General features: G+C 45.9%; 1 protein-coding gene and 1 long non-coding RNA gene across 4 annotated transcripts in view; one reads left to right on the top strand and one right to left on the bottom strand.

Annotated features, from left to right (window-relative positions):
• LOC139263260 (neuronal PAS domain-containing protein 3) overlaps positions 1 to 27049 on the top strand; it is a 1415846-nt gene that overhangs the window by 510314 nt on the left and 878483 nt on the right. The gene's annotated exons all lie outside the window — the stretch shown is intronic.
• Positions 1 to 27049, bottom strand: part of LOC139263261 (uncharacterized) — a 75034-nt gene that overhangs the window by 5786 nt on the left and 42199 nt on the right. For 2 of the 3 annotated variants that reach the window (XR_011593077.1, XR_011593076.1), the window contains exons 2-3: positions 26254 to 26417; positions 1295 to 6360 (exon numbers count right to left, since the gene is read on the bottom strand). This is a non-coding gene — a long non-coding RNA (uncharacterized lncRNA). The remainder of the gene's footprint in view (positions 1 to 1294; positions 6361 to 26253; positions 26418 to 27049) is intronic. The other variant, XR_011593078.1, reaches the window with a different exon arrangement.

Raw genomic sequence — 27049 nt, forward strand, 5'->3', positions numbered from 1 at the left:
GTTCATTGTTTCTTGTCCAGACTAATTGATGCAGCTACTTTTGCTGACTTGGCTGTAGTGTATCAAGTGCAGACTTAAAATAACCAAATGTTTGCCCAGTATCTAAAAACTCGATTTGGGAACAAAATATTGTTTTGAAGTTTTACAGCACCCACCACCTCCTTCACTGATGACACTGTGGCCCTGAGTTTCCTCAGTTAGAGAATCATAGAATCATACAGCATAGAAGGTGGCCATTCTGCCCATCGTGCCTGTGAGAGTTCTCTGAAAGAGCTACCAATTAGTCTCACTCCCTGTTCTTTTCCCATAACCTTGCAAATGTTTCCTCCAGTTCCCTGGAGTTACTGTGGGGGTCCAGCAGGTTCCACTGGAAAACAACAGGGATCTGACTACAACAGGTCCCTGCCATTTCTGAGATTTTCTGGATAGAATTGTAAAGGCTAGAACTTCTGCCCCTTACAAGGCATATGATGTCAGAGTGGAGCTGGGGTGGGGAATTCCTATGCCGATCATTTCTGTTCCCGTAACATATTTGGGATTTAGTATAAGACTAGAGGTTGCTTTGCCAAGTGAGGAGAGGTATTCTGATTTCCAGATAGGCAGAAATGAGTTCCACAATGGGGGGCGGTAGTGAAAGGCGGTGGTGGTGGTTCAGACCAGGGAAGTGGCACAGACTGAGCTGCATGGTGCAAATGGGCAGCAGAGCTCTTGCTGATCCCGTAAACTTTGGAATCAGTGCTGGAGAGCACCAATGGGCTTAATATCACCACAATTGCTGGGATCACAGTCCTCAGGTTTTCGGAGCTAGTTTTCCTCCATATCTAAATGGCTCAAATTCATAACCTGGTCACTTGGCTCCAACACATCAATGAACTTAAACTTTGAAAAGTATAATTACTTGTATTAGCCTCTCAGGCTTTGATGTGGAACTAGTCAATGCATGTCTGGAAAGAAAACAGAGAGTACTCCGGTAGATCAACAAAGAGGAGTCGATTTTGATTGTCTTCACCTGGTCTTAATGGCCTCAAACTGAGCTCGGTAGCCTTACAGCTCCATTTACACTAGTTGATGGGGTCAGCAATATTTTGAAAGGGGACTACCAGGTGTCCAAAGTGCATGCCTGTTTCCAATGATACGGAACTTGGGGTCCTATGACATAAATAGTGGAATTTGGTAGGCATCCCATAATTGATTCCTTATCTATGCGTTGCTGCCATTGGAAAGGTAAAGGCCCCTATTTTCGCCACGATTCTGTTTTTTGGCGTCCAAACGATTTTTGGCGTGAAATACTCACTTTCCAACTTTCGCCAGCGTCGACCATGTGCACCAGTTTAGCATTTTTTACCGCAAGCTTGAGTCAAAACTGGATCGGGTGTCGTTTTTCTGGACTTAATCGATTTTGGCCGTCCACGATTTTTTTCAGCGCAACGCACACTGCCCAAAAGCCCCGGGAAAAAAAAACATACATTAACTTAAGGAATCAGCGTGAGGCACAACAGGACAGGAGCGAGACAATAAGAATACACGATAAAATAAATAAAAATTTCCACAGGGAACTCTCTCTTTGGAGCAAGAGAAGATTATTTCCGGGCCAAAGGACTGCTCCCCCTGCTGCAATCCCGGGCTGAAAGGACTGCTCCCCACCGGCTGGACCCGCAGCAATCCCAGGCCGAATGGCCCCCCCGCTCAGTCCCGCTCCCCCTGCGAGTTGAAGTTCGGGAGCGGGAGGGTCATTCGGCCGGGTATTGCAGCGGGTGGTGGGGTACCAACCTTTCAGGGGAGCGGGCTTCAGTTTGTCTCAGTGTCTCTGGTTGCCCTGGCAGTTACAGCTTTTCACGCATTCCCAGAGAGTTTTTAGCACAGACTTAAAGCTCCCCCTGCCCCCAGACTAACTTTGGTGAGCGCTGCGCCAAATTCAAATATTTCTTTGGCGAAAGTCATGATTTTTTTTTTCTGGGGCAAACGTACACAAAAAAATTGTGTGTTAACATGCGCTGACGCCAAAAATCCAGCAAATGGAAAATAGGGGCCAGAGAGTGGTCCCAGAGTTTTTGCCATAGAGAGGAAGAGACAACACAGGGTAATTCACAATGGACTACTTTTGTTTCTCTCCTGGCAGTCAGATCAAGTGTGCGTTTGGAAAAGACTTCAATGCAGGTTGTACGTAGAAATGCAAAATCTACCAATTTTAAGATTCTGAACAATTAACAACTTTGCTTCTGATTTTGTTGATTATTATCTTGCTATTTTTATTCTTGATTGCGCTTTTTGCTAAAAAGAGGAAAATATACTTTTGTTCCTATTGGGAAGCTAGATAGCATTTAAATGAGCACCAAATGATGATTAATTTATTGTTCAGTTGTATTATCTCCATTATAATATTTTATAGCAACCATGTCTTATTTTGTTTTGGTTAGATGGTTATTAATTATGCATATCCTGATCTTGCTGGCACAAGCTCATTATAAACAAGCTGTTTTCAGATAGCTTGTATAAAGATTATAACAGTATGTATATTGGGAAGGAGCGATGTTTGCTAGTTATACTGTATACAAATTATTTTAACATAAAAAATTGGTCATTCTGTCGTAACTTTTGGGTTGCCTTAGTTCTAATTGAAAATTAATTTGAAAGGAGAATAGCATAATCAAGTCTCTTGATCTAAAAGGAATATCAACTCAGTGAAGCTCCAATAGTTCTGGTTTCATTCCAGATTCATTAAGATCTAAAAATCCAGTATGACTGAAGCCAGGTCAGTAAACAAGAGGTTTCTGTTTTAATTTTCATGAATGAATAGTTTTAATTTTAGTTTTTATTATTAATTTTAAATGGTCTGCACCATCCTGAACCAGACTGAATTGTTTGTTTCCAATTGGATGCACAATTGAATGTTAAGATTATTTACATGCCAACATAGAAAACCAGCAGGAGCTGACAAACAGCTTCAAAAAAGCTGATTACACAGAAAAAGCCCCAAAGGTAGGTTTTATGACACGCAAAGACATGTAGTTACACTGCAAGTGCACTGCGACAGGAGCTTGTCTCAAATTAAACTGTGGCTGTACCCAACATTTTATCACTTTTGTTGTAGAGGAATAAACCTAAATGACACAACTACACAGTTTAGCAGCAGTGGTCTGAATGACTGAAGTGGTTGCGAGTGCTGAAGACTTGAGGTTCTCTTTCTAGGGGCTCGGGACATGCACCCTGAGTATATTTTAATTGTTGACACTTGAATACATTTTACAGCAGTTTGGAGCCTATTTTGATTCTGTCTTTCAAAAATAATTTCTCCTGGAAGGGTTGCAGATATTTTGAATGCTAAAATAAAAATATTTGTCTGGGCTTCAGTACAACTTTACAAGGCCCATTTTATTTTATTGGGAATCAAATCCCAGATTTATCATATTAATTTTGTGAACTGAGACCCTTTACAACATGTGCACACAGTAATCCCAACCACAGGTACATTTTACATACAAAAGATAAAACTGGCTCAGCATTGCATCTGTCCCTGCTCCAGAGCAAATGAGGGATTATCAGGATTAAAGGTATGCTGATTTAACTTTTAAACAAACAACTTTTATTTCAAAATAATTTCAGGGAGATATTGGTAAAATTATATTATCAAAACAAAATCTTAGAACTGAGTTTGAAGAAAAGTTACACCCAAATATTAACCTGTCTTTTCTTTTTTAGATGTGGATTAACTTGCTATCAATTTCAAACATTTTCTAGTTCATCACTTTAGAATACACAAAGCTGGAAATGACTGACTGGCAATAATAGTGAACACTTAATGCACGGTATTGTAATGGAAGCATTAACATCTTTAAGATAACCAGCTGATCTGATTGGTTCTGCCAGCCTCCAGTCCTGCCCTCTAACTCATCTGATTGCTTGAAAACTTCCAATCTCAATTAAAAAGCTGATTTTTCTTCTGAAATGCTAACAAGCTAACACATGGGTTGAAACACTGTCAGTTTTTAAAACTGGCAGTTGGCATGTATATTTAGAAACTGGTGTAGAATACGTGAATTATGAAAATTTATATACAAAGGCAATGGGTTTTGATGATCAAGGTTTCTAGTTAATAAATACTCCTCCTATCACATATTTTCAATATTGAGTATTCCCGACAGAAATAATATTTAAAAGTTCTTTAAGTATAGGTGCTCCGTGAGGAGAGAGATTTCTATTTGTACAAGTCCACAGGTAGATTCTTAGCAAGGAAAGACCAGTCTGGGTGACAGTTTGGGCTCTGTTTTTAGCTGGCTGCCATTGAGGTGAATAAAATCCTTTTGGGGCCTGCTGCCATTCTTGCCACTTAAATGTAACTCAAAACCTTGTTTTTAGCTAGTTGTTTGACCTGCATTCAAGTGTTTATTTTGGCATCCAAAATGAGTGGAGAGAAACTGCAGACACAACATTGGGCAGCGTCATCACGGTCCTTTTGTTTTATTTATTTTACTCTGTGAGCAGTAATTGTTAGTGTTTGGAGGGAACGTGAATTAAATTTCTGTATCCCATCAAAACTGGACAGGATATATGTGCCTTTCGCATGATTGCTTCTTTAAGCTCTCGGAAAGTGACCAAACAAATATTTGATGAGTTGAAATTTGAGACAGAGGAATTGCTGCTTTACTTCACAGGATGACAGTCGATCAGACTCAGTTAATTCAAACAGTACAGAGCTTTGTGTAATAATACACGCCGTGCTCCCCACAACAGTGAGTCATCTTAATTGACTTAAAACAGGATGTTGTTTAATTGTTACTCCATTATATTTGACTTTCTGAGCTTGCTAAAGCTTTCATAGCTCTCTATTTAAATATCTGACTACCTGTGCAGCATGCTGTGTCAAAATGCCTTTCTGCTGGCATATGTCCTAGCTTTATGCTTACAGATAGACAACAATCAAAGGATATTGCAAAACAATGGTGCCAATTTAAAGTGCTTCCACCAAGCGTAAAAGGGGAGGGATCAGCGTGAAAATGGTGTTGGGTCACCTACTGTTCTTATTACGCGGGCGCTCCAGCCACCACAATTTTGGTTGGAGCCCTGAAAGGGTTGGCGGGAGACCCATCTCTTTTAGGTAGTAGGACATATAATATGCAAATTGTGATTCTATGAAGTACAGATATAGGAGCCCGATTGCAATTTGAGGTACAAATAGGCAGTGCTTGTCTGCCGATGCTCCACCCGTTTGAACTTTGGAGCAGCATAACCGATGGTCCGTAAAGAGATCGCTGGAGGCCTTTCAAAAAATGGCCGAATATATTTTTCACTTTTATTTTTGTGCAGCTCTCCTCGAGTATGCAGATGAGGCTTGAGGACCAATGTCTATTGATCCTGGGGCCTCTTGCTTTGGGTGTGCCTCCATAGCGCAGAGTTTGGCCTGAAAACTGGATTCGACTAATTCCCACCCCAATGTGTTCTGTAAAGGACCAGGAAAGAAATGGTGACAGGTAGGTTTCTATTAACCACCACAGATCTGGATTCTAACTTGCGATGTTTTACTGATTTTATATAGGTCAGGTGTTGTGTATTTGAAACGAAAATTATTGAGTCAGACTGAACCTATTCCCAGGTGTTTTTGTACATTTTATGATGTAATGACATTCTGGGGGTGAAATTGGGCTCCTTTGCACCTCCCATTAACGCATGCTCCCATTTAGCACTCCACTTCTTTCCTGGAGTGCAAACGCCAATTTTTTTAAAAGTTTGTAAACATTCGTGCCTTGCGGTAATTTTTCCAACATTTAAAAGTTAGCGCCGCAAATGGAGCATTCCCCAATTTCTTCCCCTTATTGTCGACTGAAAAGGTTGAAAGTACTTGAAGGTTGTGCTGTGGATCAAATTTCCTTTCCCATTAAGTTTCTGCCAATCCCTCCTTCTCCCTTGAAAATACTTACTCCTTGTTGGAATATGATTCCAACTCCCTTCTTGTACCCCACTGAAATGGCCATTCTTTGCGTTAGTTCGAATAATTCGTGTTAGTAAGCTACTTGACCTTGGGGAGATCTAAGCCAAACCCAATCCAGTCCCTCTTTGATGTCTGCATATCCGTTCTGCCAGCAGGCATGGCTGGATAGTGATTAGCAGAAGGAATTGTGGCCAATTTTACTTTGCCTAATCTGGCTCTGTAAAACAACTGTGTTCCTGACTGCTGGCCTTCAGGTCTTCTGGCTTTTGCTATTGAGCAGTAGCCAGGAAGATCCTAAAGCTTGAAAATCTTGTGAGTAACTTGGAAAAAAATATTAAACTTAGCTTGAAGCTCATCTTCTGCTTATTGCTGGCCCCACTAAGATCGTCTGGTTTCAGTGCAAGCCTTCCCCATGTGAACTGATATCTGGGTACCTGTTGGCAATAATGACAGAAAAAAGAGAGATAAGACTGCTGAATGCTGGTTCCTGTCTAATTAACGTGATAGTGATGGGCCTGCCTATTGCAGGCACAGGTCCAGTTGCAAATTCCATGGAAGCCCCACTCATTTTTGTGCCTGCAAAATGGTCTGTATCTCCAGGGCAAAAGTCAGGAAAATTCGGCCCTTCTGCCTTTCAAAATAAATTAATGAATGGAGCAATATCCATCTCATCTCTGTATTGGGCTGAAAAGCAGGGTAGTCAACAATAGCAATAACAGGTAAGAAGGTAAACAACAGGGGACAAAATCTATTCTAGTAATTACTATTTTATGCCAGCAAGCAAAGATGATAGTAAAATGAGGAGTAGTATAACAGATGATTTTAATAAAAATGATTGATTTTTATGAATAGCGATTAAAATAGCAGATTTCCATCACCTTAGTAAATGTACAAAATTACACATGAATTCATAACCACATTCCAATTTCCTCTATTAATATTCATGAAAGATTCCTCTCTTTAGATTTAAACGTTGATACATGGTGATCAGCACAGAATTTAATTGGTTAATAAGCTGGTTCTAATTTACATGATTAATAATAATGTCAGTATATTTGGATTATTACGTTTTGAAATAATTTACATTATATTGTTTTGTACAAGTATCTATTTTGTTAAGGTCCAACTATACCCCAGATTACCCATACAGCATCTTCAGTCTTCCGTCTGATAGTTTTTTTTATGTTAAATAATTTGTTGAACTTAAAAAAATTATAGCAATTGTATTAGAAGTTTAGAAAATTGAGTTGTGAGGAAAACAATAGCTACCTAAAACTAAAATTAAACAACCTTGACTCATAATCCATATCCTTTCAAGAATTTATTTTCTTCCAGTAGTATAAAGATTCAAGCTTGGTAAATAGCCCACATGTACAGTTTAGCACTGATAATTCAACATGTATTTTTTAACTAAAAATTTGATTTATGCCATTATTTCAATTGAGCAATATAAATAATACAGCAAAGTGGAACTTTTACGCAAAAAATTAAATTGCATCATCAAATAATTTGAAGAAAGTGACTTTGAGGAGGCTGGGAACTGCCTCAAATCCATTTATTTCATTGATGTGGTGAAGGGCAACAGAATTCACTCACCACTTGCAAACCTTAGCCGAAGCAGTATAATAGTAAATGAGAAGCTGTTTACATATTTCTGTGAAGTAATACAGCTATACATTAATACTTGCTCCATGTATCACTGTCAAATCAAGTTGTACTTGGGCTAAGACTGCTTCACAAATGTAACATTTAATCCTCATTTAAGTGATTTCAAGATAGCAGTCAGTGACTTCAGGAAGGAGATGAGAGGCAGTTCACATGACTTAATAATATGGAATATTAAAGTGTCCTTCAGATATACTGTAGCCTCCAAAATCAATGTCCATCATATGTTGACACGGTATAAACAAAATAAATGCCTGATGATGTAATTTGTTAGACTTCTAGGCTAAAGAAATTGGGCTGTTAATTGTGTACGACCTGCGCACGCGCCCAAAGAGGCCTCGCAAATGCCTGTTCTCAGCGCGCGAAGCACATGCGCCGAGAACCGGCATTTGCGATCTGTCAAAATGTCTTTTATCAGATCGCACTTATCCCCAGGAAAATGTCATTCGCGGGCGGAGATTCAGGCGATTTGCCCAAGTCTTGACCAGCGAATGTCCTTCGAACTCTTACGCCTGGTAAAAGCTGGCGTGTAGCATACTTTTACCAGTGTAAGAGTTTTAAAACATAGAAAAATTAAATTTTATCACAAATTTTTATATTAAAAACCCTGTCCATTAAGGTAAATTAATTTTTAACCCTATTAAAACATATTAAAAATTAAAATTAAAATAAATATTTTTTTTTCTGAAACATTTAATTCAATTTCAATTAATTTTAAATATGTGAGGTGTTTTTTTTAATTTATTGTGTTGTGTTTCTGTGTTTTGGGGGGTATTCTCATTGATAGTAATGGGACCTCGTACAAATGGAACTCACCATTGTTATTAATGAGAATACTCCACGTTCATTGGTGGAACACGACACGTGATCCCAGGTTGCGCTTAAGTTCCTGGGATGCGTGAGCCCATACGGTGGGCTGCGAATGGAGGCCTCGGACCACCAGGTACTCAGGAAAAAAATTTCGGTCAGAGGTGTCCGCCCGCAGGAAGTCTCCAGCCGCAATTTTCGGGCCATTACCTTCCTTATTCTTTGATAAAGTTTAATCCTATATTAGAAAATAGTTGGCACTTGGAGGAGGAGAGCTTGTGTTCAACAATATTTTTGTGGTATTTTCACAATGGTTCAGTTGTAAATGTTACTGACACTTTTTTGACCAATTCATGCTTTTTATTAGGTTTATGACTCAATGTTAATACATAGAAACATAGAAAATAGGTGCAGGAGTAGGCCATTCGGCCCTTTGAGCCTGCACCACCATTCAATAAGATCACGGCTGATCATTCCCTCAGTACCCCTTTCCTGCTTTCTCTCCATACCCCTTGATCCCCTTAGCCGTAAGGGCCATATCTAACTCCCTCTTGAATATATCCAATGAACTGGCATCAACAACTCTCTGCGGCAAGGAATTCCACAGGTTAACAACTCTCTGACTGAAGAAGTTTCTCCCCATCTCAGTCCTAAATGGCCTACCCTTTATCCTAAGACGATGTCCCCTGGTTCAGGACTTCCCCAACATCGGGAAAATTCTTCCCGCATCTAACCTGTCCCGTCCCATCAGAATCTTATACGTTTCTATGAGATCCCTTCTCATCCTTCTAAACTCCAGTTGATCCAGTCTCTCCTCAGCTGACAATCCAGCCATCCATGGAATCAGTCTGGCGAACCTTCGCTGCACTCCCTCAATAGCAAGAACGTCCTTCCTCAGATTAGGTGACCAAAACTGAACACAATATTCCAGGTGAGGCCTCAATGAGGCCCTGTACAACTGCATTAAGACCTCCCTGCTCCTATACTCAAATCCCCTAGCTATGAAGGCCAACATATCATTTGCCTTCTTCATCGCCTGCTGTACCTGCATGCCAACTTTCAATGACTGATGAACCATGACACCAGGTCTTGTTGCACCTCCCCTTTTCCTAATCTGCCTCCATTCAGATAATATTCTGCCTTCGTGCTTTTGCCCCCAAAATGGATAACCTCACATTTATCCATATTATACTGCATCTGCCATGCATTTGCCCACTCACCTAACCTGTCCAAGTCACCGTGCAGCCTCTTAGCATCCTCCTCACAGCTCAAACCGCCACCCAGTTTAGTGTCATCTGCAAACTTGGAGATATTACACTCAATTCCTTCATATAAATCGTTAATGTATATTGTAAAGAGCTGGGGTCCCAGCACTGAACCCTGTGGCACTCCACTAGTTACTGCCTGCCATTCTGAAAAGGACCCGTTTATCCCGACTCTCTGCTTCCTGTCTGCCAAATGAGTTCTCTATCCACATCAATACATTACCCCCAATACCATGCGCTTTGATTTTGCACACCAATCTCTTGTGCAGGACCTTGTCAAAAGCCTTTTGAAAGTCCAAATACACCACATCCACTGGTTCTCCCTTGTCCACTCTGCTAGTAACATCCTTAAAAAATTCCAGAAGATTCGTCAAGCATGATTTCCCTTTCATAAATCCATGCTGACTTGGACCGATCCTGTCACTGCTTTCCAAATGCGCTGCTATTTCATCCTTAATGATTAATTCCAACATTTTCCCCACTACTGATTTCAGGCTAACTGGTCTATAATTACCCGTTTTCTCTCTTCCTCCCTTTTTAAAAAATGGTGTTACATTAGCTACCCTCCAGTCCATAAGAACTGATCCAGAGTCGATAGACTGTTGGAAAATGATCATCAATGCATCCACTATTTCTAGGGCCACTTCCTTAAGTACTCTGGGCTGCAGACTATCAGGCCCCGGGGATTTATCGGCCTTCAATCCCATCAATTTCCCTAACACAATTTCCCGCCTAATAAGGATTTCCTTGAGTTCCTCCTTCTCACTAGACCCTCGGTTCCCTAGTACATTCGGAAGGTTATTTGTGTCTTCCTTCGTGAAGACAGAACCAAAGTATTTGTTCAGTTGGTCTACCATTTCTTTGTTCCCCATTATATAAATTCACCTGAATCCGACTGCAAGGGAGCTATGTTTGTCTTCACTAATCTTTTTCTCTTCACATATTTATAGAAGCTTTTGCAGTCAGTTTTTATGTTCCCTGCAAGCTTCCTCTCATACTCTATTTCCCCCCTCTTAATTAAACCCTTAGTCCTCTTCTGTTGAATTCTAAATTTCTCCCAGTCCTCAGGTTTGTTGCTTTTTCTAGCCAATTTATATGCCTCTTCCTTGGTTTTGACACTATCCTTAATTTCCCTTGTATACGAGCTATACATGTGGCAGTAATTCTTATCTTCCACTTGATTTAAATTTTTTCTTGTTTTTTATCCTACTGATCTACTTGAAAACAAGCTTTTGTTTTTCTCTTCTGTTCAGAGAGAAGAAACTGTATTGCAGCATTTAAAATATCTCGGTTCAGGCAAAGTGCACATTTTTTATGTTAACGAAAATAAATCCAATTTTCTCCCCCCCAACCTCCCCACAACTCTCTCCTGAAGAGGCTAGCTCCTTTCTGGGGTAGAGCGGCACGTGATGCTTCAGCACTTACCCAAGTGGCCTTGTATTTGCTCATTGGTACAGCTGTAGCTATTTCCACTGGCAGATTGCTATAGTGATGCCATTCTTTGTCCATGTTTTTGTATGATGCTGTAGTGCTTTTTTTAATTCATTCAAAGGATGTGAGCATTGCTGGCAAGGCCAGCATTTATTCAGTGCTGCATATTGAAGCCATTGGAGAAGAAAATCACACAAACAGGCTGCTAATTTGCTATCACCTGTTCTATGCATTGAAGCACTGACCACATTTGATCAGCTCCGCTGGGCAGGCCACATTGTCCGCATGCCAGACACGAGACTCCCAAAGCAAGCACTCTACTCAGAATTCCTTCACGGCAAACGAGCCAAAGGCGGGCAGAGGAAATGTTACAAGTGTCATGTATGTAACCTTCATGTAACTGTAACCTTCATAACAACACTGCATAATGTATACACCTAAGAAATGCACACCTTGACCACAGGGGGTGAACTTGTGGGAGACACTCCTCACCTGGTCATCCAGGTATATAAAGGGAGGTCCCACGCATGGTCATCACTTCTTGGTTCTGTGAATAAAGGTTCAGGTCACAGAGTGACCTTGTTTGCAGAATGTGCCTCATGTGAATTTACAGTAGTGTGAAAGGACATTACATTTGGCGATGAGAAACGGGAATCAACGACTCACGAGAATGGCCACTGGTAGCACAGAGGAACGGTACTGTGTTGGTGAGGACAGGGATGATTTTGTTGAGAGGCTCCAGCAGAGCTTTGTCACGAAGGACTGGCTGGGAGATGCAGCGGCTGACAAGCAAAGGGTGCAGCTACTGACCAGCTGTGGACCGAAGACGTACGGGCTGATGAAAGACCTGCTCGCACCCGAGAAGCCGGCGGACAAAACCTTTGAAGAGCTCAGCAAACTGATCGGTGAACACCTCAAACCGGCGAGCAGTATACACATTGCCCGACACTGATTCTATACACACCGACGTCGGGATGGACGGAGCATACCGGACTTCGTTGCGGACCTTCGGCGCTTGGCCAGCCTCTGTAAGTTCACAGATGCCTGCATGGGGGAGATGTTAAGGGATTTCTTTATTGAGGGCATTGGTCATGCCGGGATTTTCAGAAAGCTAATTGAGACCAAGGACTTGACCTTGGAAGCGGTGGCGTTGATGGCTCAGACCTTCATGGCGTGGGAGGAGGAAACCAAGATAATATACGCGCGCAGCTCTGCTTCCAACGTGGCAATGGATCAGGGAGTTAACATTGTAAATGTGACACAGAACCCCGCAGGCAGGCAAGGGCAATTCGACACCACCCAGGCAGCAACATACTCTGGAGTGGGTTCTCAACAGAGACAATGGCAGGTTGAACGGACATTTACACCATCACGGTGGACAATGCGTCCCGGGATGGGGCCATTGACACCCATTAACAGAGTGCTCAAGAGTAATCAAAGAGACAATCAGAGAGGAATGCCTGGTAACAGCCCTTTTGTTCACAACGATCTCAGCTCATGCTGGAGGTGCGGGGGCAGACATGCTACAAAAACCTGTAGGTTTCAACAATTTATCTGTAGAAATTGTAACTTCAGTGGACATTTAGCCAGAATGTGCAGGAAGCCCGCAGGGAGTGTATTTACGAGGCAAATGAACCAGAAGAGGGGTCAGCAAGGCAGGTTGATGCTTGGGACAAAGCAGTGGACGCTGAAGTTCAGCGGGTTCATGTGGCAAACATCCACAGCTCATATACCAAAATGCCACCTATGATGATGAAATTCCTATTAAAAGGCATCCCGGTACACATGGAGCTGGACACAGGGGCCAGCCAGTCACTTATGAGTGTCCAACAATTCGAGAAATTATGGCCACTCAGAGCTAGCAGACCCGAACTAGAACGCATTGACACGCAATTACAGACGTACACCAAAGAGATCATCCCAGTGCTAGGCAGTGCAGTGTTGGTGGTCACACATAATGGATCAGAGAACCGGCTGCCACTCTGGATTGTCCCGGGAAATGGTCCCGTGCTTTTGGGGAGGAGCTGGCTAGCCGAGATGAACTGGAAATGGCGGGGTGTGCACGCCATTTCATCTGTGGAGCGAAGTTCGTGCTCACAAGTCCTACAGAAATTTGAGTCACTATTTCAACCTGGTGTCGGGACTTTCAAAGGTACCAAAGTAGTGATACGCATCACCCCGGACGCCAGACCAGTGCACCACAAAGCCAGAACTGTGCCGTATATGATGCGGGAGAAAATTGAGAGTGAGTTGGACAGGTTGCTAAGCGAGGGCATAATTTCGCTTGTTGAATTCAGCAACTGGGCAAGCCCCATTGTTCCTGTCCTAAAAACGGATGGCTCGGTCAGGATCTGTGACGACTACAAGACCACTATCAACCGAGTGTCACTACAAGACCAATACCAGCTTCCGAGAGCGGAGGATCTTTTTGCCATGCTGGCAGGCGGCAAGCTGTTCACCAAGTTGGACCTCACTTCAGCCTACATGACCCAGGAACTGGCCGAAGAATCCAAGCTACTGACCACCATCACCACGCACAAGGGGCTGTTTGTCTACAACAGGTGTCTGTTTGGCATTCGATCAGTGGCCGCTATCTTTCAAAGGAACATGGAAAGTCTGCTCAAATCCATCCCTGGAACGATTGTATTTCAGGATGACACTCTTATCACGGGTCGAGACACCGAGGAACACCTCCACAACCTGGAGGAAGTGCTATGCCGACTGGACCGGGTAGGCTTGTGACTAAAGAAGTCCAAGTTTGTGGTTTGGCCCCAGAGGTCGAGTTTTTGGGCAGGAGGGTTGCTGCAGACGGGATCTGGCCTACCGAATCCAAAACAGGCGATTCGTTGTGCGCGCAGGCCCGGCAACACGTCGGAGTTGCGTTAATTTCTGGGACTCTTGAAGTATTTCAGGAACTTTCTGCTGAACTTAAGCACATTGTTGGAGCAGCTACACATGCTCCTACGTAAGGGTTGCAATTGGTTTTGGGGGGACTGTCAGGAACGGGCTTTCAATCGGGCGCGGAACCTGCTTTGTTCTAATAAGCTGTTGACTCTGTACAACCTCTGTAAGAAATTGGTTTTGACATGTGATGCATCATCCTATGGGGTTGGGTGCGTGTTTCAGCAGAGTAATGATGAGGGCCAACTCCAACCTGTGGCTTATGCCTCCAGGTCGCTCTCCCAAGCAGAACGGGGATATGGGATGGTTGAAAAGGAAGCACTCGCATGTGTCTACAGGGTGAAAAAGATGCACCGGTACATTTTTGGCAGAAGGTTGAGTTAGAAACAGACCACAAGCCGTTAACATCCTTGTTGTCAGACAGCAAAGCTGTCAATGCCAATGCGTCAGCTCGCATACAGCGATGGGCTCTCACGTTGGCTGCGTATGACTACACCATACAGCACCGGCCAGGCACCGAAAATTGCGCTGATGCGCTTAGCAGGCTTCCACTGGCCACCACTGAGGGGGCAGCGGAGCAAAGCGCTGAGATGGTCATGGCTGTCGATGCTTTTGACAGCGCAGGCTCCCCCATCACAGCCTGCCAGATCAAAATCTGGACCAACAGAGATCCCCCTCCTATCCTTGATTAAGAAATGTGTCCTGACTGGGGATTGGGCGCCCCCACACAGAGCATGCCCTGAGGAGGTCAGACCATTCCACAGACGGATGGATGAGCTCTCCATCCAAGCCGACTGCCTACTATGGGGCAGCCGGGTAGTTATGCCCCAGAAGGGCAGGGAGGCATTCATCAGGGAACTCCACAGCGAGCACTCTGGCATCATGCTGATGAAGGCCATTGCCCGGCCACATGTATGGTGGCCGGGAATTGACTCAGACCTGGAACACTGTTCGCAGGTGCACAACATGTGCCCAGCTGGGCAATGCCCCCAGGGAGGCCCCACTCAGCACGTGGCCCTGTCCCACCAGGCCATGGTCACGTATTCACGTAGACTACGCGGGCCCGTTCATGGGAAAAGTGTTCCTCGTTGTTGATGCGTACTCGAAATGGATCGAGTGCATCATATTGAATTCGTGCACGACATCCACCACTGTGGAGAGTCTGCGTGTGGTCTTTGTGACCCACAGCTTGCCGGACATCCTGGTTAGCGACAATGGCCCGTGTTTCACTAGCTATGAATTCCGGGAGTTCATGTCTGGTAATGGCATCAAACATGTCAGGACGGCACCGTTCAAGCCGGCTTCCAGTGGCCAGGCGGAACGTGCGGTCCAAATCATAAAACAGGGCATGCTCCGGATTCAAGGACCCTCCCTTCAATGCCGCCTATCGCGCCTCCTGCTGGCCTATAGGTCCCGCGGAACTACTCATAAAACGTACACTAAAAACTTGGCTGTTCCTCATTCATCCTGCCCTGTCAGACATTGTTGAGGGCAAGCGCTAGTCCCAAAATGAGTGCCATGACCGTAACTCAAAGGGGAAATGTATAGAAATCGATGACCCTGTATTTGTTCTTAATCACGCTTTGGGGCCCCAAATGGCTTGAGGGTACTGTAATTGGCAAAGAGGGGAATAGGATCATAGTGGTCAGACTTAACAATGGACAGATATGCCGCAAGCATCTGGACCAAGTTAAAAAAAAAAGGTTCAGCATGGACACCGAGGCACCTGACGAAGATCATGAGATGTTGCCCACACCACCGCCATTGAAGGAGCAACAAGAACATTCAGCAGCGTGCACAGTCCGTGCGGCCAGCCCGGACAAGCCGGAATCACCACAGGTGACAGAGACGCATGCCAAGGCTCAACAACCAGAGCCCCAACTGCGGCGCTCCACGAGAGAGCATCGACCGCCTGAAAGACTTAGCCTTTGACCCCATAAGACGTTTGGCGGGGGGGGGGGGGGGGGGGAGGTGATGTCATGTATGTAACCTTCATGTAACTGTAACCTTCATAACAACACTGTATACTGTATACACCTAAGAAATGCACACCTTGACCACAGGGGGTGAACTTGTGGGAGACACTCTTCACCTGGTCATCCAGGTATATAAAGGGAGGTCCCATGCAGGGTCATCACTTCTTGGTCCTATGAATAAAGGTTCAGGTCACAGAGTGACCCTGTCTGCAGAATGTGCCTCATGTGAATTTACAGTCGTGTATAAGGACATTACAACAAGGCCACCCTCAAAGCATCCCCACTGACACCTGGGAGTCCCTGGCCAAAGACCGCCCTAAGTGGAGGAAGTGCATCCGGGAGGGCGCTGAGCACATCGAGTCTCATCACCGAGAGCATGCAGAAATCAAGCGCAGGCAGCGGAAAGAACGTGCGGCAAATCTGTCCCACCCTCTCTTACCCTCAACGGTCCCACCTGTGACAGGGACTGTGGCTCTCGTATTGGACTGTTCAGCCACCTAAGGACTCATTTTAAGAGTGGAAGCAAGTTTTCCTCGATTGCAAGGGACTGCCAATGATGATGATAATGCTACCGTCCAAGACAAATTTATACCCCAATAAGTTTCATCGGTGTTTGGGTAAAGCGGACCCTTAAACGAAATGTCAGTTACATTACACAAGCTATATATGTCAATTATTTAGGTTATTATTTGCCATAACCTGTGGCCTCTTAAAATAAGTGCCCTGATTTTACGGGGCCGATGACAGCATACGCATATTTACTTCGACGTAAGTGCTCAGAATGGCTGCGCATGTGTGGAAACCTGGAACTTGCGATCTGTCAAGTTTCACATTGAAAGATGCTTCGCATCCACTCTCTTTTTCTTAGGCAGTCCCTCGGAGTTGAGGATGACTGGCTTCCACATTAAAGGAGAGTCCTCAGGTGACTGAAGAGTCCAATGCGGGACCTACAGTCTCTGTCACAGGTGGGGCAGATGGTGGTTGGGGTGCCTGGGTTGCCGCGCACTCCTTCCGCTGTCGACGCTTGGCTTCAGCTTGCTCTCGGCGAAGAGACTCGAAGTGTTCTGCGCCTTCCCGGATGCTTTTCCTCCACTTCTAAACTGGAGTTTAGAAGGATGAGAGGCGATCTCATAGAAACATATAAAATTCTGATGGGACTGGACAGGTTAGATGCAGGATGAATGTTCCCGATGTTGGGGAAGTCCAGAACCAGGGGACACAGTCTAAGGATAAGGGGTAAGCTATTTAGGACTGAGATGAGGAGAAACTTCTTCGTTCAGAGAGTTGTTAACCTGTGGAATTCCCTACCACAGAGAGTTGTTGATGCCAGTTCATTGGATATATTCAAGAGGGAGTTACGGCTAAAGGGATCAAGGAGTATGGAGAGAAATTAGGAAAGTGGCATTGCGGTGAATGATCAGCCATGATCTTATTGAATGGTGGTGCAGGCTCGAAGGGCCGAATGGCCTACTCCTGCACCTATTTTCTATGTTTCTATGTTTCTTGGGCCAATGATTCCCAGGTGTCGGGGATGTTACATAGAAACTATGGGCCCAAGTTTCCACATGATTTGCGCCTGATTTTTAGGAGCAACTGGTGGAGAACGGACTATCTTAGAAATCGCAATTCTCCACATTTTTTTTTCTGCAGTTCTAGTCAGGTAGAACAGTTCCACTTTGGAACAGAATTTTTTCTTCAAAGGGGGGCATGTCCGGCCACTGACGCCTGATTTGAAAGTTTCCACAGTGAAAACGTATTCCAAACTAACTTAGAATGGAGCAAGTGAAGATTTTTGTAGAACTGAAAAAACCTGTTCTACACATTAAAAAATCAGGCACAGGTTACAAATTAGGCGTCGAGAACGAGGTGAGGGGGGGGGGGAAGAGAAGTCATTAAATTCTACAATAAATCCTTATTTATACTTATATAAATATTATACAAATAAATCCAACCTGAATAAACATTTATAAGCAAAAAAAAGATTAAATAAACCATCTTCCTACCTGTGTGAAAGTGCTTCAGCCAGGGGGAATGCTGCAGCAAGCCTCACAAAATGAGGCAGCCGTTCCCGAACGCGGGACGAGGGGGGGGGGGGGAGGAGGGGGGAAGGAAGCCGTTCCAGACGGCCGGCGGGCGGGCGGGAGGGAGGGAGGGGGCGGGGGGGGAGGGAGGAAGCCGTTCCAGACGGCGGGAGGGAGGGAGCTGACCGAACGGGGGGGGGGGGGTGGAGAGAGGAAGCCGTTCCAGACGGCGGGAGGGAGGGAGCCGACTGAACGGGGGGGGGGGGGGGGAGAGAGAGGAAGCCGTTCCAGACGGCGGGAGGGAGGGAGCCGACTGAACGGGGGGGGGGGGGGGGAGAGAGAGGAAGCCGTTCCAGACGGCGGGAGGGAGGGAGCCGACTGAACGGGGGGGGGGGGGGGGAGAGAGAGGAAGCCGTTCCAGACGGCGGGAGGGAGGGAGCCGACTGAACGGGGGGGGGGGGGGAGAGAGAGGAAGCCGTTCCAGACGGCGGGCGGGCGGGAGGGAGGGGGGGAATGAAGCCTTTCAACATGGCGGGAGGGAGGGAGGGAGCCGACCGCCGACCGAACGCGCGGGGGGAGGGAAGGAAGCCGTTCTAGACGGCGGGAGGGAGGGAGCCGACTGAACGGGGGCGGGGGGGGGGGGGAGAGAGAGGAAGCCGTTCCAGACGGCGGGCGGGCGGGAGGGAGGGGGGGGAAGGAAGCCTTTCAACATGGCGGGAGGGAGGGAGGGAGCCGACCACCGACCGAACGCGCGGGGGGAGGGAAGGAAGCCGTTCTAGACGGCGGGAGGGAGGGAACCGACCGACCGAACGCAGGGGTGGAGGGTTGGGGGGGGGAAGGAAGCCGTTCCAGACGGCGGGCGGGAGGGAATCGACCGAACGCAGGGGAGGAAGCCGTTCCAGACGGCGGGGAGGGACCGAACGCAGGGGGCCGTTCCGAGCGGGGGGAGGGGGGGAGTGCGGGCCCGACCGACCGACTGAACGCAGCGGGGGGTGGGGGGGAGGAAGCCGTTCCAGACGGTGGGAGGGAGGGAGGGAAGGAGACAGAAGGCTGCAGGAAGTCTCAGAAATTGAGGAGCCATTTCCCGACGGCTGCCTCAACTTTCTGAGGCTTCCTGCAGCCTTCTCAGTGCTGATGTGCTGATGGCAATGTGCTTTTATTAAAAAATGTTCAAAAACTAAACAGCTACAAAGAACTACTAAATGGCCGAGTGCCAATGTTTCCTTCACACTGCGCGTGCGCGAATGCTTCAACGCGCACGCATAGCGTTGCCGGCAGGAAAAAAACTAATTTAAATAGTACCCGCCCCCTCACACTTACAAAATCGGTGCGGGTGTAGGCTCCGTCACCCTGGGCGCCGCGCCAAACAGACAAGGAGCTGCAGGGCGCTCCAGAATCGCGCGTTTTTTTCCGGCGCCGTTTTAGGCACGAAAAACGGGCGCCCAGCTCGGAGGGGCGCCCGTTTTTTATCGTGTGGAAACTTGGGCCCATTGAAACATAGAAAATAGGTGCAGGAGTAGGCCATTCGGCCCTTCTAGCCTGCACCGCCATTCAATGAGTTCATGGCTGAACATGCAACTTCAGTACCCCATTCCTGCTTTCTCACCATACCCCTTGATCCCCTAACTCCTTTTTGAATATATTTAGTGAATTGGTCTCAACAACTTTCTGTGGTAGAGAATTCCACATTTTTTCAAGGAGGCTTTGAGGGTGCCCTTGAAGCATTTCCTCTGCCCAGCTTTGGCTAGTTTGCCGTGAAGGAGTTCCGAGTAGAGAGCTTGCTTTGGGAGTCTCGTGTCTGGCATGTGGATGATGTGGCCCATCCAGCGGAGCTGATCGAGCGTGATCAATGCTTCGATGCTGGGGATGTTGCCCTGAGCGAAGACACTGACGCTGGTGCGCCTATCATGCCAATGGATTTGCAGGATCTTGCGGAGGCAACATTGGTGGTACTTCTCCAGTGTTTTGAAGTGCCTGCTGCACATAGTCCATGTCTCTGAGCCATATAGGAGGGTGGGTATCACTACTGCTCTGTAGACCATGAGCTTGGTACCAGGTTTGAGGTCCTGGTCTTCAAACACTCTCTTCCTCAGGCGACCAAAGGCTGCACTGGCACACTGAAGCCGATGTTGAACTACTGCCCAATTAATGCCCACTAAACCCTTGCGCTTGGCAAAATCAGGCATAAGGCCTTTTTTTTTAAACCAGCATACGGGTTAAAATAAAAGTTAAATTAAATGTTTTAAATGATTAAAAAATACACATATTTAAAATTAGTTTAGGTCAATTTTGGCCTGTTTTAAAATGCATTCATTTTTCAAAAAATTAAGTTTTTATTTTAAATGCTTAATTAAAGGGTATTTTAATTAATTTTTGAACATGTGATCATTTATTTTTAATTAAGTGGTGTGAATTCTTAGTTATTTGGGGATTTCTAATATGATTGTGGATTCTGTACGTAAATGGAAGCTCCTGCGTCATGATAGGAATCCCTCTTTTTGATTGGTTGACTGGGCCCACGGGATCCCAGGGACGCTTGCGAACCACATGAGCCCCTGGGATCCATAGACCAATACGCAAGAGTATGCCTAGAGGCCCAGGGTCCGAAGTTCTGGAGATGCCGGGTACGTTTGGATTTTTTTTCGGTTCGGAGGCGTATTTTCTGGTACGCCTCTGACTGTAAATTTAGGGCCAATATGAATTTTAATAATTATATAGCAAGTCCAAAGGAAGAAACAAAAGGAGTTCAAAATGACTGACAAACTAAACAATTAAGTAACTGAGAAACATGGATGCACTGCCTGAACTGATTTCCTAATAATGACCGCCATCTTTATAGTGTGTGTGGCTAGATGGTGGGTAAAAATGAAGGAAAATGAAAACAAAAATTAATTCTATATATAAAAAGATAGTAATCTAGTGCTGTGAGAGTCAGGAACTTTTCTGCAGTTTGGAAACATTTGATCTGCTGAAGTAAACTACAACAAGACAGATGATGAAATAAGCAAAGATCTGTGGGCTATGGTTGCACTGCTCGGTTGAACAAATCTTCTCCAGATAAACATCACAAAAAGTTTTAAACATCTGAAGTTTAGCTTTATCCTTGCTTTTTTGAGAACATTATTCTGAGCATGTTCAGATGGTTAAATTATCTGAATACTGGATTTTTTAGGGGGACATCCTTGTCTTGCAAAAATGTTACTTCTAAGTTAATAAATATTTTGCCATTGTGAAGTTTTTTTCTGTGAAATTCAAGCAGACCCAGTGAAATTAGTTTACGTGTTTGTTACATTATAATTAGTCCTTGTACCGATGTAGATATTGTAATAATGAAGAAATAAATCATGGAGTGGCACAATAAATGAATATGGAAAGTGTGGCTTCTTGTGCACTGCTTCAGCTGTAATTACTTTGCACACAGTGGGCCCAAATTTGCCCAGGAGTTGCTCCATTTTTTTTGGAGCAACTTGATTTTTCTGGAGTAGCTTAAAAATCCTCATTCTGTACATTTAATTTGCGCCAGTGTAAGTGAGTTAGTTAGGATTTTTTTTAGTTTCGTTTTTTTTTCCAAAGGGTACGTTACCAGCCGTTTTGGCCATTTAAGCCAGTTTGGACAGCTAATAGTTGCTCCAAACTAACTTAGGCCAGCATACGTGGCCACTTGTGGCCGCACAGAAAACCCTTGTGGAGAGTTAAGAAATCAGCGCAGGTAGCCAGAGATGGGGGAGGGAAGCGGAGAGGACATTGCAAAACACTAAACACCTTCACAACAACTAATACAAATCTTGTACTGTAACTTTTGCATTATTTACACATTCCACTATATAAAATATGCACTTTTTAATATCATTTATATCAGAAAACAAAGATTTCATAAAACCAATTATGAATCAAATATTTTGCCAGCAGGGCTATGAACGATGATCACTTGTGCAAGGTACCTGAGGATGCCCATGCAGTTACTCCCCAAGAAGGCACCCGTGGGTGCTGATGGAATGTTCCCAACAGGGTATCTATGGGCATCCATGCAGTTGTTCACGAAGAATTGGTGGGATTTAAAAAAAATTGACTTAAGGGTTCAGTGCTGGGACCCCAGCTATTTACAATATACTTCAATGATTTAGATGACGGAATTGAGTGTAATATCTCCAAGTTTGCAGATGACACTAAGCTGGGTGGCGGTGTGAGCTGTGAGGAGGATGCTAAGAGGCTGCAGGGTGACTTGGACAGGTTAGGTGAGTGGGCAAATGCATGGCAGATGCAGTATAATGTGGATAAATGTGAGGTTATCCAATTTGGTGGCAAAAATAGGAAGGCAGAATATTATCTGAATGGCAACAGATTAGGAAAAGGGGAGGTGCAACGAAACCTGGCTGTCATAGTTCGTCAGTCATTGAAAGTTGGCATATAGGTACAGCAGGCGGTGAAGAAGGCAAATGGCATGTTGGCCTTCATAGTTAGGAGATTTGAGTATAGGAGCAGGGAGGTCTTACTGCAGTTGTACAGGGCCTTCGTGAGGCCTCACCTGGAATATTGTGTTCAGTTTTGGTCTCCTAATCGGAGGAAAGTTGTTCTTGCTATGGAGGGAGTGCAGCGAAGATTCACCAGACTGATTCCCGGGATGGCAAGACTGACATATGAGGAGAGACTGGATCGACTGGGCCTGTATTCACTGGAGTTGAGAAGAATGAGAGGGAATCTCATAGAAATATATAAAATTCTGACGGGATTGGACAGGTTAGAGGCAGGAAGAATGTTCCTGATACTGCGGAAGTCCAGAACCAGGGTCACAGTCTAAGGATAAGGGATAAGCCATTTAGGACTGAGATGAGAAGAAACTTCTTCACTCAGAGAGTTGTTAACCTGTGGAATTCTCTATCGCTGAAATTTGTTGAGGCCAGTTCGTTAGCTATATTCAAGAGGGAGTTATATATGGCCTTTCCAGCTAAAGGGATCAAGGTGTATGGAGAGAAAGCAGGAAAGGGTACTGAGGTGAATGATCAGCCATGATCTTATTGAATGGTGGTGCAGGCTAGAAGGGCCGAATGGCCTACTCCTGCACCTATTTTCTGTGTTTCTAAGTCATGATTACTACCAAAACAAAAGCCACGACCAGATATTTGCTGGTACTGAAAGACCAAACCTAAGGAAAGTTTTCTCTGGTCATTCTCAACTCTTAACAGCCAGTTGCATTGTGCCATTGACAGAGACTTTTTCTGAATCGTTTAAAGAAACTCTCCTCCCCCCCCCCCCCCACCACCACCAATCAAAACTCTTTCACTCCTCCCCCCCCCCCCCCCCCCTGATCGAAACTCTTTCTCCCACCCCCGATCAAAACTCTTTCTCCCCCCCCGATCAAAACTCTTACCCACCCCCCCAATCAAATCTCTTCCCTCCCCCCCCCCCCCCCCCCCCCGATCAAAAGTCTCCCCGTACCAACCTGTTTCTTGTAGCCCTCAGCTCTGAGCTCGGGAAGGCAGCAACTGGCCTGCGCGGCAGGCCACTCAGCCAGGGATAGGGGCGGCAAACATCGGGTCATCCCTTTGGGGTGGCGAGCATTGGGACTGGCTCACAGCCTGCAGGACACACTAGGAGGGCGAGGAGCTCTTGTGCATGCGTGCAGACTCCACTGCGCATACGTGCAGCTGCCGGCACTGTTCTCGGCGCAGGTCTGTAGCTCCACCCCCCACTCCACGAGAAGCACCACACCAGGACCCTGGACACACAGCAGAGCGGCCAGAATTGTTAGTAAGTTTTTTGACGCCATTTTGAGCGCACAAAGTCGGCGCATCTCGGGAGAGTGCGCCGGAAAAAGGGATTGGGGAAATTTGGGCCCTATAGGTGTACAAAGCATACAAGATTATTGATTAATAGAAGTAATAATGGTTCTTGAAGATGTCTAATTGGACAGTCAAAAAACCTTGGGCGCGAAATTGAATAGATTAGCGCCACCTGTTAATGCTGGCAAAGGGCGCTACCGGGGCGCTAAATGGTTATCGCCCGGGCGCAGTGATATTGGTGCTGCTCGCCAAATAGTGTTTTAGTGCCAGTGCAAAAACTTATGGGGAATCCTGCGCCAATGAGACCGTGACATCAATGATTGCGCAACGCCCCGCTCATGCCCCGATCACAATATTGATTATTTTTGCTGCATTTACCACTTGGCGCTAATAACGGCAGCAAAACCAAGCGTTCACAAATGGTATTGGCACTACTGCGGCGATTTTTAAGGCAATGAGCAACCAGGTCATTGGGAAGTCAGATTGATTGCTACCTACCCAGAGATCGTTTTGAATGCATTCAGATTGTGAACATAGTTGCTTTGTTGCTGGTGTTACAGTTTGTTCATTAGCATTTCTCACAACTTTTGAACCTGCTGCTTTCACTTAGTCATGCGGACTGTCCTGGCAATGCAACTTGGCATCCGGTATCTAATTTTAAGGTGCCAGCTCCAGAGACACGTCATGCTAAATGGGCCCAGAGGCAGGGGGAGGGCCCGCAAACACCTCAACAGGAAGCCTTACCCTCCCAGGGTTTTCCGGGAGCAGTTCTCGTACATTCACCTGTCAGAAGAGCAGTGCCTTAGGAGGCTACGCTTCAGCAAGGAGGTGGTCACAGAACTGTGAGAGCTGTACCTCCTGCTGCAGTCAGACTCCAGCCTCATATCAGGAGGAGCAGCAAGAACGCATATGTGGATTTGCAAGGATAGCGGGCTTCCCCATGGTTCAGGGCGCCATTGACTGCACCCACATGGCATTGCGGGCACCTTATCACAACACAGAGGTGTTTTGTAATCGCAAAGGCTACCACTCTCTGAATGTTCAATTGGTGTGCGACCACAGGCAGCTCATCCTCGCCGTCAATGCCCGCTATCCTAGCAGAACCCACGATTCATTCATCCTGTGACAGACCTCTGTCCGAGGACTCTTCCAACCACCACATGGAGCTCGCGGATGGCTGCTCAGGGATGAGGGTTATGCACTCGCTACCTGATTGATGACACCCCTCTGCAACCCCAACACCCGTGCTCAGCACGCATATAATGAGAGCCATGCCACCACCAGGCACCTCAACGAACAGACTATCGGGGTGCTGAAACAACGGTTCCGATGCCTTGACCGCTCTGGTGGAGCCCAGCAGTACTCCCTTGATCGATTCTCCCTTTTTGTTGATGTGTGCTGCATTCTGCACAACATGCCTATTGAGCGGGCCCAGCCACTGCTATCAGAGAATGCAGGTCCGCCTTAGAAGGAGGAGGAGAACGAGGAGGAGGAGGAGGAGGAGGAGAAGCAGCAGCAACCGAGGAGGGAGTGTGCCGATGTTGATTCTGCAAGGGCGGTACATCAACACTTCTTTATGCAGCAGTTTCACTCATGAACATATCACATGGCGATTGCGCTGCACCAACAAATGGCTATGTGCACAGCTGCATCCTGCACATGGCAAATGAAAAACAGGACCAAATATGAACTTTAAAATGACCCATTTTTTACAACCTCCAACATCACCCATAAGTATTGACAACCAACAACAACAATATATTTGCAACCAACTGTTTGCTACTCAAAAATAAGAAAGCAGAATCAGCATCAAACAAATTTGTGCAAACAACCGTTTGCTATTCACAAATCATAACCCACAACCACCATTAAGAATATAATTACAAAGTAATCATCCGCCCACGTCATCAGAAGTGGGTTACTTCCCTTTTTTGGATATTTCCCTCTCTGTCCCTTCTCCCCCCTCCCCGCCCTGCAGCTCCTCTTTAATGAGGTCCCAGTGCCTGCAGCAAGGCTGGTAGCAGGATGCTCACTCTGTGACACGAAGCTGGCAGGATGCCCTCAACCAGCTCTGGGCTTGGAAGGGAAGCATGCCTTCGAGCTTCCCTTGTCCCATGGCATTGCTGTATGTCGCTAGGTCCCGGAGCATCACCGTCATCAAATCCCAGGAATATTGCCTCCTCCAATGACATTGGCTCCCCAAAATCAGGAGCAGCTTGCTGAGGTGACTGTGTCTGTGCTGGGGTCTCCTGTCATTTCGTCCTTATTTCCTTCGTTCTCAGTGGGAGGCTGGGGGATAGACTTCTGCTGTGCTGGTTCATTATCTGAAAGCTTAAAGGCACCAAGAGTGTGGTTAACTTTAGGGGAGGGGGGCAGGAAGGGAGCAAGAAATGGAGATACTACACTTTCATGCAAAATGGGAAAAGCTTATGGTTTGAAGGGGAAGTGGCATGAAGGAAGAGGGAGAAGTGAGGAACATACCCGTACTGTCCCCATGGGGGTTGGCATTGGCCACGTGTTGCAGCTCCTACGACTTGTGGCCCGATGACCTGCTGGACTCTTTGTTCCAGGCCAGTGAGGGGCCTCAGGGCTGGCTCACCGACTCCTGTCCTTTCTTGCTCCCTCCTATTGTGTGCAAATTTGGCCTGCAAAAGAAAAAAAAGCCTTTAAGTGATTGTGCAGCTATGTGGTTGTCACATGTGCATACCGTAGGTGAATAGCTGTTAGTGTTTGCAAGTGCTGAGATGTGGATGTGACTTTTAGTTGGTGGCGACATTTTGTGTGAGTACTGGGAGGTGGCACTTTCTAGAATGTCTACAAATAATTGTCTTGACATTGTGGCATGCAAAGTTTGTGGAAAAATGTACTCGTCCTGACCACCCGAGTGAGGTCATTGAACTTCTTGTGACATTGCGTCGCTGTCCTGTCCACCACACTCCTGGCAGACACACATTGTGCTACCCCCCTCCAAAGGCATTGGCCTCCTGCCAGTCTCAGGAAACACGGAGGCCCATCGCCTCTCCACCGCCTCCAAAAGAGCCTGAAGGGCGCAGGCGCTAAATCGCATGGCTGAGGAGTCATGTTGCTCCTTCAACACCAACAGCAGAGATGGAATGGTGAATTTGAGGCTCTGTGGCATCATTGCCCCTTCCCTTAAAGATCCAGTTGGAGCCAGCATGTCTGATGTGTCTGGACATGAGCACAGCTGAAATTGATTAGCGCTAAGGGTAGCGCTTTGCTTGGCGATACTATCGCCCTAAGAGAAATGTGTAGCGCT

The sequence above is a fragment of the Pristiophorus japonicus genome, chromosome 4 (assembly GCF_044704955.1).
Source record: "Pristiophorus japonicus isolate sPriJap1 chromosome 4, sPriJap1.hap1, whole genome shotgun sequence".
NCBI classification, from domain to species: domain Eukaryota; kingdom Metazoa; phylum Chordata; class Chondrichthyes; family Pristiophoridae; genus Pristiophorus; species Pristiophorus japonicus.